Consider the following 12,667-nt stretch of genomic DNA (forward strand, 5'->3'; position numbering starts at 1 on the left):
TGGGAAGGGAAACGCCTCTCCTTACACCTCCTCCCTTGACTCCATCTAGGGACTCCAACAGTCCTGTCAAGTGAGACTGAAACATCACCCATCCTTTTTCTCCAGAGATGCAGCCTGACCCGCTGAGTTACTTCAGCAAGTTGTGTCTAACTTAGGTACAAATCACCATTTGCAGTTCTTTGATGATGCATTAATGGCTTGGTTATTCTCCTGACACCATGGCTCTAGGTTTTTGATCTCTTTCCTGTGCTTCTTCTCATTATTGCTGATCCAGCTGAGAGCAATGGTATTGTGGGCTATTATGATTTTTTTCAAACAATTCCATCATGGTTAATTTTAGAGCTACTGTTTAGTTTTTAGTTTAGAGATACAGCATGGAAACAGGCCCTTTAGGCATCCCGGGTCCGCGCCGACCAGAGATCCCTGCACATTAACACTATTCTAAACCCACTAGGGATAATTTTTACAATTTACCAAGCCAATTAACCTACATACATGTACGTCTTTGGAGTGTGGGAGGAAACTGAAGATCTCAGACAAATCCCATGCAGGTCACGGGAAGAACGTACACACTCCGTACAGATAGCACCTGTGGTCATGATCGAACCCGGGTCTCTGGCACTGCATTCGCTGTAAGGCAGCAACTCTAACGCTGCATCACCGTGCCGCCATAAACGGATGGAAGTTATTGGATGGAAGTTATTCAGACATCTTACTTTATCTTTCTTGGGGACTGGAATGGTGGAGGGTTTCTTGCAGCAGAGGGGAGAGATGACCGTTGAAGTGAAAGGTTGAAGATGTTGCCAGTCACTATGGCCAGGTGCATGATTTCAGAATCCATCCAGAGACTCCATCCAGGCTAGCTGCTGTCCGAAAGTTTACTTGTGAGAGCAAATCTGGCTCTTGCCATGAGATGTGTAAGATGGAACTGCAGATGCTGGTTTAAACCCAAGATAGACACAAAAAGCTGGTGTAACAGCAGGACATGAATCAAAAAGGCACACCAATGCCTCGACTTCCTGATGAAACCGAGAAAAAGCCCAAGACCTCTTGAAATTGCAAACAGATGTAGATGTAGCCCAGTCCATCACACACAGCCAGACTTCCCACCATTGACTCCATCTACACCTCACGCTCTTGGAAAAGCAGTCAAAATAATCAAAGGTTTGTCCCACTATGGTCATTCCTTCTTCCCCCTCCTGCTCTCCAGCAGAATAGAAACATAGAAACATAGAAGATAGGTGCAGGAGTAGGCCATTCGGCCCTTCTCCTGGAATGTACAGAATTGTGAAAGTACACACTTCCAGAATCAGGAACAATTTCTTCCCCTCTGTTATCAGGCTTCTGAGCAGTCCTTCCATAAGTTAGGGTACTATCCAATTCACCTCCACCCCACTGTGGACATTGGACTTGTCTATGCAAATGATGCCCTACTAAGCTGAGAACGATATTCTGCACTGTGCCCCTTTCTATTTGCTGTAGCTATTGCATTTGAGTTTTACTTGATTGTATTTATGTATGGTATGTCTGATCTGTTTGGATAGCATGCAAAACAAAGCTTTTCATTGTACCTTGGTACACGTGATAAGAATAAACCAAAACCAAAACCTATGTTCCTGTTTTCTGATTCAAGAACGTTTTGAAGAAGAGCTTCAGCTTCCACACACCACAGCTGTATTAATCAGCTGGTGCCTCACGTTTCAGTCTCTGTCTATAAGCTGGCACGAGAAGATAATCAGACTGTAGAAATGAGGGTGAAGGATGTGAGATGGGGATACTTGCTGGTGCTGTAGCAGGTGGTCAAGAGTGTTAACATCCATTAACTCTATGTCTCTCCCACAGGTGACACCAGACTTGCTGAATAATTCAAGTTAAAAAAAGGAGTTTGTTAGAGGTTACCTAAAATTGGAGAATACAATGTTCATACCGTTGGGTTGTAAGGTACCAAAGCGGAAGATGATGTGCTGTTCCTCCAGTTTGCACGCAGCTTCACTCTGCCAATGGAGGAGACCCAGATCAGAAATGTCAGTGTGGGAACGGGAAAGAGAGTTTAAATGGATTGTTATTGAAGAGGTGAAAGACGTGTGAGGTGTTGGCTCGAAGGGTCGTATGGCTGCTATTCTGCTACTCCTGCACCTATTGTCCATTGTCTATTGTGTCTCAGATGTGGTCGCTTGAGATGTCTCAGAATGGACTGGACAAGGGAGGATAGGATGGAATCAAGGTATGCGGAGATGAATTCAGTGGGGAAGGAGCAGGCAGAAACAATGGGTTGGCCAGGGCAGTTGTGTTTGTGGATGTTGGGGAGGAGATAAAAGGGGGCAGTGCGGGGCTGGGGGACTATAAGGCTGGTAGTGGAGGGGACATTGCCAGAAACGGACTGGGTGATGATGGCCTGGTGTTCAAATGTGGGCCCATGGTCAAGGTATAGGTACGGGGAGGTGTCTGAGAGCTGACGCATGGCCTCAGCACTGTGGAGGTCAGGAGCCTTCAACAGCTTGCGTTATCACCACTGATCAAATATCCATGTATAGAAGATTACACAATCAACTGTATCGCTACTTGAAATGAGCATGAGGTATGGGAGGAAGAAGAGGAAAATGCTAGAGCTGAGGTTTCCTAATCAATAGACCATGAGTTATATGACTAATTAACTGGTACAGATAAAGACAAAATATTGGTCTAATTCACCACTCAGTTTTATTGGTCCGAACAAGTTAATTACAGTTGAGCTTGCACTTTGCTGTTGTCTGAGAATGAAAATGCACTCCTGTGATTATAAATTCTATAAATGCAATTAAAACGATACAGTACTGAAACTTTAAACTTCAGCAGCATTGCCCCAACAGTCCCATGGTTTTTGTAGCCATTTTATTTCTTTAAACTGATGTGAAAACGTTCATAGAACCCATGCTATTTTCACACTCTCTGCATAGCCGTTTATTTTAGTGCCAGATGCCGTTTTTTCTGCGGTTAATTTTTTCTGCGATGAATGTAACAATATGTTACAGTGTGTTTCAGACACTGCCACTCCATGTGTCAGTGTATTCACACACATGTACTGAGATGCAGTGAAAAACTTGTTGTTTGCCTTCCATTCAGGTAAATCATAGCATACGTGAGTACATCGACTAGTGCATAAGATAAAATTAACTGGTGTAGCCTTTTCACATATCTGGCGGCATGGCGGCGCAGCGGTAGAGTTGCTGCCTTACAGCGCCAGAGTTCAATCCTGGCTACGGGTGCTGTCTGTACGGAGTTTGTACGTTCTCCCCGTGAACAGTGTGGGTTTTCTCCGAGATCTTCAGTTTCCTTCCACATTCCAAATACGTACAGGTTTGTAGGTTAATTGGCTTGATTAAAGTATAAATTGTCCCTCGTGTGTGTAGGATAGTGTTAATGTGTGGGGATGGCTGGTGGGCCGAAGGGCCTGTTTCCCCGCCGTATAACTAAACTAAACTACATAGTGATACAGCTACAGAGAAAGTGCAAATAAACATAAGTGCAAGGACTATAACGAGGTAGATTGGAAGATCGGGTAATTCATCCTGAACATATGAGAAGTTTGTTGAAGAGTCTGTAAATAGCGCGGAAGAAACTATTCTTGAATCAGGTGGTATATGCGTTCAAGGTTTTGTATCTTCAGATTGACAGGGGAGGGGGGAAGAGAGAATGACCAAAGTGTGAGTGTTCCTTGATTATATTGACTGATTTCCTGAGAACATGAAGTATAGATGGAATCGATGGGGGGAAGATTGGTTGTGTGATGGACTAGGCTATATTCACATCTCTCTGCAAATTCTTATGGTCTTGTGCAGAACAATTGCCATACCAAGCAATAGCACATAGAGGTAGGAAGCTTTCTATGGTGCATCTGCACTTTCAGCGAGTTATAGACTTGGATTCCAAGTTCACAACTGTTAAGGGTCTTGCCATTAACGGACAATTTTCTCCTTACGTTCAACCTCCCAAAGTGCAACATCTCACATTTGTTCGGATTAAACTCCATCTGATGTTTCTCCACCCATTTCTGCAGCTGATTTATATCCCGCTGTATACTTTGACAGGCTTCCTCACAGGTCCTGGATGATGTTGGCTGCCTTTTTGAGACAGCAGCTCCTGTAGATCCTTTCAGTGAAGGGGCACACATGATGGACTGGACAATGTCCAAACATTTTTTTGATTTTTTTTGTTCTTGAGTGTTTGAGTTTCTAAACCAGGCTGTGATGCAATCAGTCAATATGCTCTCTACCGTACACCTATAGGAGATCAAGAGAGTATTCGTCATCATGTCGAATCTCCTCAATCTTCTAAGGAAGTAGAAGCATTGTTGGGCTTTCTTCGTGATTGCAAGCGTGCTGCGTCCAAGACAGATCTTCAGAGATATGTACACTGAGGAACTTGAAGTTGTTGACTCTCTCCACCACCTATTCATTGAAGAAGAGAGGTTTGTGGATCCTTGACCTTCCTCTTCCAAAGTCAACATTCAGTTCCTTGGTTCCACTGACGTTGAGAACAAAGTTGTTATTCTGGCACCATTCAATCAGATGATCCATCTCCATCCTATACATTGTCCATTATTTGTCCACTAACGATGGCGTAATCAGCAAATTTAAAGATAGAGTTGGAACTGTGTCCAGCTACACAGCGTGGATATAGAGCAGGAGGCCGAGCAAATGGACTTGAGGTGCTCCTTTGTTGATGGTTATCGAGGAGGAAGTATTGTTGTTAATTGGTACCGATTGTGGTCCGTTGATGAGGAAGTTGAGGATCCATTTGCAAAGGTATATGCAGAGACTCGGTTCCCTGAGCTTGGTCACAAGTTTGGAGGGTATGATGGTATTCATCGCTGAGCTGTAGTCTATGAACACCGGCCTGCGCATCTGTTTTTATTGTCCAAGTGCTTTAGTGCAGCGTAGAAAGCCAGCCAGATCACATCCCCCATTGACCTATTGTGGAGGTGGGTAAATTGTAGTGGGTCTAGGTTCTTGCTGAGGTAGGATACCATAACCAACCTCTTAAAACACTTAATCACAACAGACATTAGTACTGCTAGTTAGTGGTCATTGAGGTATGTCACCTTACTCTTCTTGAACACCAGTATTATTGATGTTCATTTAAAGCAGATGAGAACCTTGGACCTCAGTAATGAGAAGTCGAAGATGTCTGCTAAAACTCCAGCCTGTTGGTCCACACAGGTATTGAGAACGTGACCAGGTATACCAACAGGTCCAGATGCTTTCTGAGGGTTCATCCTCTAGAAAGATCTTCTGACGTTGGCCTCAGTGACTGAGATTTCAATGCTATGGGGGCCAGAGAAGGCACATCAGTTTTCTCCCTATTGAAGCGTGCATAGAATGCATTGAGCTCATCTGGGAGTGATGGCTCACTGTTGTTTATGCTGCCAGTTGACTTTGCCTTGTAGGAAGTAATGGCGTGCAAGCCCTGCCACAGCTGCCAAATGTCGATCTCATCCTCCTGTTTTGAGCTAAAGTCCCTTTTAATCTTATTGATGGCCTTATCGATGTTATATCTGGACCATGGAAGTACATCATTTTTGAAAGATCAGAGAATAATGTGTGATGGGAATCTGGTACACCAGGAATCCCAGGAATGAGTGGGTTGACATATGATCAGCGTTTGATGGCACTGGGCCTGTACTCTCTGGAGTTTAGAAGGTCCTCATTGAAACTTAATGAATAATGAAAGGCTTGGATAGAGTGCATGTGGAGAGGATGTTTCTACTAGTGGGAGAGTCTAGGACCAGAGGCCATAGTCTCAGAATAAAAGGACATACCATTAGAAAGGAGATGAGGAGGAATTTATTTAGTCAGACGGTAGTGAATTGGTTGAATTCATTGCCACAGATGGCTGTGGAAGCCAAGTCCATGGATATTTTTAAGAGTTTGACAGATTGTTGGGGGTTATAGGGAAAAGGCAGGAGAATGGGGTTGAAAGGGAAAGATAGATCAGCCATGATCGAATGGTGGAGTAGCCTTGATGAACCTTATTATGCTCCTATAACTTCTGAACATAAACTTGTGAACAAGTGGAGATGAGACCTATGTGCAGATCATCCAAGATCATATTGGATGGAAATGCCGGCTTGAGGGGACAAGTAGCCTACTTCTTCTCTTCTCTTGTCCTGAGATTTTTGCCAGAATCCCAAATAAATATTACGCTACAAAAAATGACAATGGAAAATTAATAGCCTTTGTTTAAGAAGGACCTGCAGATGCTGGAAAATCGAAGGTACACAAAAAAAAGTTGGAGAAACTCAGCAGGTGCAGCAGCATCTATGGAGCGAAGGAAACTTTTCGGGCTGAAACCCTTCTTCGGATAATTAATAGCCTTTGTTTTGCGAGGAGATGGTCACTATTTTTGTGCATTCTGACTAATTCTGTTATTATTCTTGAGTAGCTAAATCCTGCAGATTGCTCATCTCTATGCTCATCAGGCCTCAGAACTTCATTGTTATGTACATTGTTTGATCATCTTACATTATATTAATTCTGATGACTGATCTTTTGCATAAACAGTAACAGGCCACACTCTGGGTTACGGATGGGTATTGATTTTACAGATGCCCAGAGGACATTTTGTTTATTTCAGAGAATGCACAAAAACATGATACAGTAATAATGAAACATGTTGATGACGGACAATTAATATGAACATTTTTAATTGTCTATAGTGGTACAGAATCAGGCTTTCCCATGCTCAATAGCTGATTTCAATGGGCTTGAAGTATCAATGGTTGTCATGTTATTTAATAATATCATTGTACAGGTATCAAGAGGACCGATTGTTTGTCAATTTTCAAAGCAACTCTCTTCAGTATCCTCCCACAATGAAAGTGGCAGACTGTGTTCTTAAGATACAATGGTGTCTCTTTTTTGCAGGGGGGTTTCAGCTAAGCAGGTTTTTACTCCAAGCCCTTGTTTTAATTAGAATTTTTATGGAAGCTTGTTCATATGTACAGAGTGTCCATATGTCAGGCCTTCATAACCCAGCAAGCGCTTATACACTGGTGTTCCATGAGTAAAGAAAATGTATAGCACTGCATTTTGTGTATTAGCTTTGCATCATTGTAATCTGATGCATGTTGTGCATTCAGCCACATAAAAATAGCAGTCATCATTATTGAAGAGCTATTTAAATCATTAAGTAGTCTAAATGTATATAAGAGGGTAGAAACAGGATAGATGTGGGCCGAGCATCAAATGTGTGTCTAGAAATCAACATTTGTGACCCATGTCTTGGAACTAGATTAAATATTGTACAGATTTAGATAAAACTAGATCAAGTGCAGACCCGTTGGGTCTGCTCCCCCAACACAGCCGTTCCCGACCCGTAGCCCCCACGGGAGATTTGGTCCTCCAATTCAAGCCGTTCCCGAATATAAGATTCCAGCACTCAGCAGAGCGGCTGTTTTTAAATGGCGTCTTTGAGGCGAGAGGCGGGTGCCAGCAGCCGTTAAGGTCGCTGGCCAGCAGGAGGCGACAAAATGAGTGAGTGGGGGGGGGGGGAAGGATTTTATTTTAAAATGTGTACATAAACACGATGAAATTTAATCAGGAGTGGATACTTGGAAGTGAAATCTCTACCAAAATGGAACAAATCTGGGCGTTTCTGCTTCTGGTGTTGGCGTAGCAATGAATCAATGGCTAGCACTCACAAGCCAGACAGAAACACACACACACACACACACACACACACACACACACACACACACACACACACACACACACACACACACACACACACACACACACACACACACACACACACACACACACACACACACACACACACACACACACACACACACACACACACACACACACACACACACACACACACACACACACACACACACACACACACACACACACACACACACACACACAGTTTTAATATTATATAGATAGATATGTGAGAAAGAAGTCATAACTCGTCAGTGCCAAAAGTTGCACATTAATTAATTAAACTAATTAGAAACGGATTGAAAAAGTAAGCGGCATCTAGTGTCAAATACCCATATTACACCATGGGGAGCCTATTTCTGTGTTGCAGTCTATTTAAACCATATATTATTATACCATCTAACTATATAGATATAGAGATAGATGGTATAGCGGCTCCTGAACCAGACTAATTAATGGCTGAGGGCAGTTCTTCTAGGTTCCCTCGTTTGCTAAACCCCACTGACTGCCAGTGTGCAGAGTGGGGGTCACGGCCATAGTGGGACTTGGCAGTGCCAGGCTGGGGGAAGGCTAAGACATCTTCCACTTAGAGGAAAATGCCTAACTCTATACTGACCCTAACTTGCCCCCCTTTCAGAGCTGCCCACGCTGCAGCTGGAGCCACTTTGGGACCGGCTGCGGGCAACGTACGTGTGGCTGCTCAGCGAGTCCACCGGCCAGCATGCCCTTCTCGATCATCGTGGTGATGATGGTGGGGAGCAGCACTGCCTTGCACGCCGCCCAGGCCGCCTTGAGCACCCCCATAGCACCGGCTCCGTCAGTCCGCCCGCGGGCGTGGTGGGGCCGGTGGGGTGCGGGGAGGGTGGCCTGATACGTTTTGTCATTGGCGGACTGAGGGGGGAGCTGATGCCCAGGGGCTGTGGTGCAGAACGCACCAACCGGGCACCACGGTAGTTGGTGGAGAGGAGCTCGCTGGTGCAGCGGCATCAGTGCCTAGATTTAAGGTGAAACGACATGCGGTGCTGGAGAAACTCAGCAGACGGAATCAGTCTGTAGAAGGGTCCCATCGTCACCCATCCATATTTTCCAGAGATGTTACCTGACCCACTGAGTTACTCCAGTACTTTGTGTCCTGTAGTATATTAATCATCATCTGCAGTTCTTTGTTTCATCTACATACAACAATAATGGGCCTGTCCCACTTAGGTGACTTTTTAGGCGACAGAAGGAGACTATGCAGTCGCCACATGGTCCTCACATTTTCGCGGGTGGTTGCCGGGAAGTCGCCTTCATGGTAACGAGGCGTTCCCAAATTCTGAGAAGTAGTCGTGGCCTCATTATGGTCACCGTAAATTTTTCAACATGTTGAAAAATTAGCCGCGACTAGAATAGCAAGAATTCTGGGGCCGTAGGTGGGTTGCCAGGAGGTCGTAGATTCTCGGAGGTTCTCGTAGATGGAGCCAGTGCTGACCGGTGAATTTCATTGGCTCGTTGGGGAAAAAAAAAGGTAAGCAGTAGTTTTCAGAACCAAGGAACCGACCGATAATGTTAATGCCAGCCGAGCTTCACAGCAATGTATCTGGCTTCTTAAATGTTGTCTCCACTTCTTCTCCCTCCTTCTCCCACCTTCTCCCCCCACTCACCCCCTCTTTTAAAGGATTTACCGTACACTGCCAACCTTCCTGTTCATCGCGGTGTGTTCTATATCACCTTGGCTTTGCACCATTTTTTTGGAATTTTTTTGACAGTGTTCGCCCGCTTGCCCTGGCCCCTGCCTTTGCAATGTGTTTGTGTGTGTGTGTGTGGGCGTGGGTGTGTGTGTGTGTTTGTGTGTGTGTGTGTGTGTGTGTGTGTGTGTGTGTGTGTGTGTGTGTGTGTGTGTGTGTGCGCGCGCGCGCGTGTGTGTGTGTGTGTGCGTGCGTGTGTGCGTGTGTGTGTGTGTGTGTGTGTGTTCCACTCTGACAGTCGTTGTTCCAGTTGCTGGTTTTTCAGGTGGCTGCCGGCAACTTGACAGTCGCCGGCAGTCCGCTGAAAAATCGCCTAAGTGGGACAGACCCATAATATCTTACTTTGTTATAATGGCCAATCGGCAATAACCGACCACTCCCCACCCTGTGGTCCTTTATAACGAGTGTTTACTGTATTAGAATTCCCTTCCTGTCTGCCCCTCACGTGACAGGATTTGCTTTGATGTGATGTAATCACTTGCAAAATAAACTATTTCTGACTTGCTTAACCGTGTTAGTTAACATATATTAGGTATGTTGCAAAGCCTACCTGAAGCATCGCTGAAAATCTGTCCCAGCACGTGTGCGCGATTTTGGCGCCGTTTAGAGGGGGGCAGGTTTAAAACGCAATATTTCACTGGGCTGTTCAAATCGAGGCTTTTCAGCCTAGTTAATTATTAACGAAAAATCGCTGGAAGGTTCCGTAGCTGGAGCTATTTTTAGTTTTAAGGACTTTCTATACTTGTTATAGTAGGCTAAAAATTAACCTCTAAACCCCCGACCGCCGGCAACCGGCAGGAGCTCATACAGCGGACAACAGAAGGTAAGCTGTTTATTTTTACGTTAAAAAGGGCTTCTTAAGATCCCTTTATACAAAGTTTAAAGTTGCGAGTAGTTAATTTTGGGCCCATTATATCCCGCAGTATTTTTCTGGGCATTTGAGGGCACAAATCTACCGCAATGTGAACGTTCTAAACCAGCGCGTTCACAGGATCCCACTAGAATGGACTTTAATTTACGGCAATTGAACACTAAATTCCTTCCATTTGGCCTATAAATTAATGTAAATGAGACTTAAAAATCATGTTTTATTGTGAATTATTTGCGAATATTATATGGACACTTAGGCTATTTAAAAATGTTAATCATTTATTAAGAAATGGATAGATGTTTAGATCTAGTAATTGAAGTCTGAAATTAGCTACAATTGGGTAACTGCTAATTTCCGAGTATGAAAATGGCCATAACTTTTTAAATACGTGAGATATGAAAGTGAATTAGGTGTCAAATTAAACTTATTTTTATGCTTTATCTGATGGGATAAATTGCAGACTTGATTTTTAAAATCTCAAAATTTTGTAACATTGCTACATATATATTTCTTTCTAGCATTGTTCAATTAATTATCTATATCTGGAAGTTAGGGATTTATTGTCGTCTGTCATATAGCACATTGCCATCTGCCATGTTCCTGAGAGTGAAAACAAGATTCCAGATAAGGTAATTAATTATCTCCACCGATTTTAAGGTCTGTGTGCAACTATTATAGAACATGTGGTTAGTACATTAATAAACTCTAGGAGAGTCCAGAGTTTCAGAACATGTAGTAATTCATCATTGTTTACATCGCATTTATGATATATCGTCATATCATATAAATGCATAATGCATTTATATATTTACAAGTATATCATCCTGCTTTACCACTTTGAATGAGTGTTTTACATAACAGGTTCTGGATCCATTGTTTGATTAGTTTGAAATATACAGCATGAAAGCAGGCCCTTCGGCCCAGAGAGTTTACGCCAACCAGGTATCACTCATTCACACTAAATATGTGAAATCCCACTTTCTTATTCACATCCTATAATTTACAGAAGCCAATTAAACTATCAACCTGCATGACTTTAGCACCTGGAGAATACCCACACAGTCACAGGGAGAACATGCAAACTCCACACAAACAGCATCTGAGGTGAGGATCGACTGTGGGTCTCTGGCACAGTGAGGCAGTAGCTCTATCAGCTGCACTACTATGACATTCTCAAAACGCTTCATGTTTGGGTCTCTTGAAATGTAGTTTTCTTAATTTGAAGAATATGTAACCCTTATCTCAATGCACCATTGGCTCGTGACTGATTCTGCATCCACAGAACTTCCACAGTACATGCATCGTTACTTTTATCTCCAATCTGAGCTGATACCCCTTTTGTGGAATCATTTAGACAGTGTAGACACCTTTCATTTTCCTCCATATCATTTATGATATCAATGATTCAATGATTTAATGATTCAGTGGTTCAATAATTCAACTAAATGATAAGTTATTGTGACATTTATCTAGTGAAATGCTTTGTTTTGCATACAATCCAGTAAAACCATACAGCAGACGTCACCTAGGCAGTACAGAGGAGTTGTACAGATCAGTTGTGATTGTAGACTAGTGCAATCTTCACTTGTTTGTTGGTCATAATACTTTTTTTTTTAATTCCAATTTATTCTATATCCTGAAAAGGAGCCAAATTCCTCTATTAAATTTAGTATATTTGGTATACTAATTTGCTAATTTGTAATGTATAATAAATAGTACGTCGTCTGCTTATAGTGAAATTTTATTATTTGAATCTTTGGTATTATATCCCTGAATATTCGGATGGCTTCTTATACTTTCTGCTCTATCACAAGGGCAAATAGCAGGGGTGATAATGCACACCCCTGTCTATTGCCCCTTGATAATTGAAATTTAGAAGATAACCCATTTTGATTTATCTTTTTTGGAATCATGATTTATGTTTGGCTTTCCAGCAAAAAGTCAATTTAGACTAATTGAAGTGGGTAACTTGGTGATATTGGAATATGAGATGTCGTTGGTGCTTTATTCTGCTTTAAATATCACCAACCATTTGGCCTGGTCCAACCATATTGACATTACAGCAAAGAAAGCACCCCAGTGCCTTTGCTTGTTCAGAAGATCAAGGAAATTGGGCCATTTTCCAATGATTCGCAACAATTTCTACAGATGCACCATAGAAAGTATCAAAACTTGGTATGGCAACTTTTCTGCCCAACACTGTAAGAAATTGACAGCAGCCCAGTCCATCCCACATACCAGCTTTACCACATTGACTCCATACATATACCTCTTGCTGTCATGGGAAACCAGTCATCATAATCAAGAACCATTCACACCTTGGTCATACTTTCTTCACCCCTCACCTGTCGGACAAAGGATAC

The sequence above is a fragment of the Leucoraja erinacea genome, chromosome 19 (genome assembly GCF_028641065.1).
Source record: "Leucoraja erinacea ecotype New England chromosome 19, Leri_hhj_1, whole genome shotgun sequence".
In the NCBI taxonomy this organism is placed as follows: Eukaryota; Metazoa; Chordata; class Chondrichthyes; order Rajiformes; family Rajidae; genus Leucoraja; species Leucoraja erinaceus.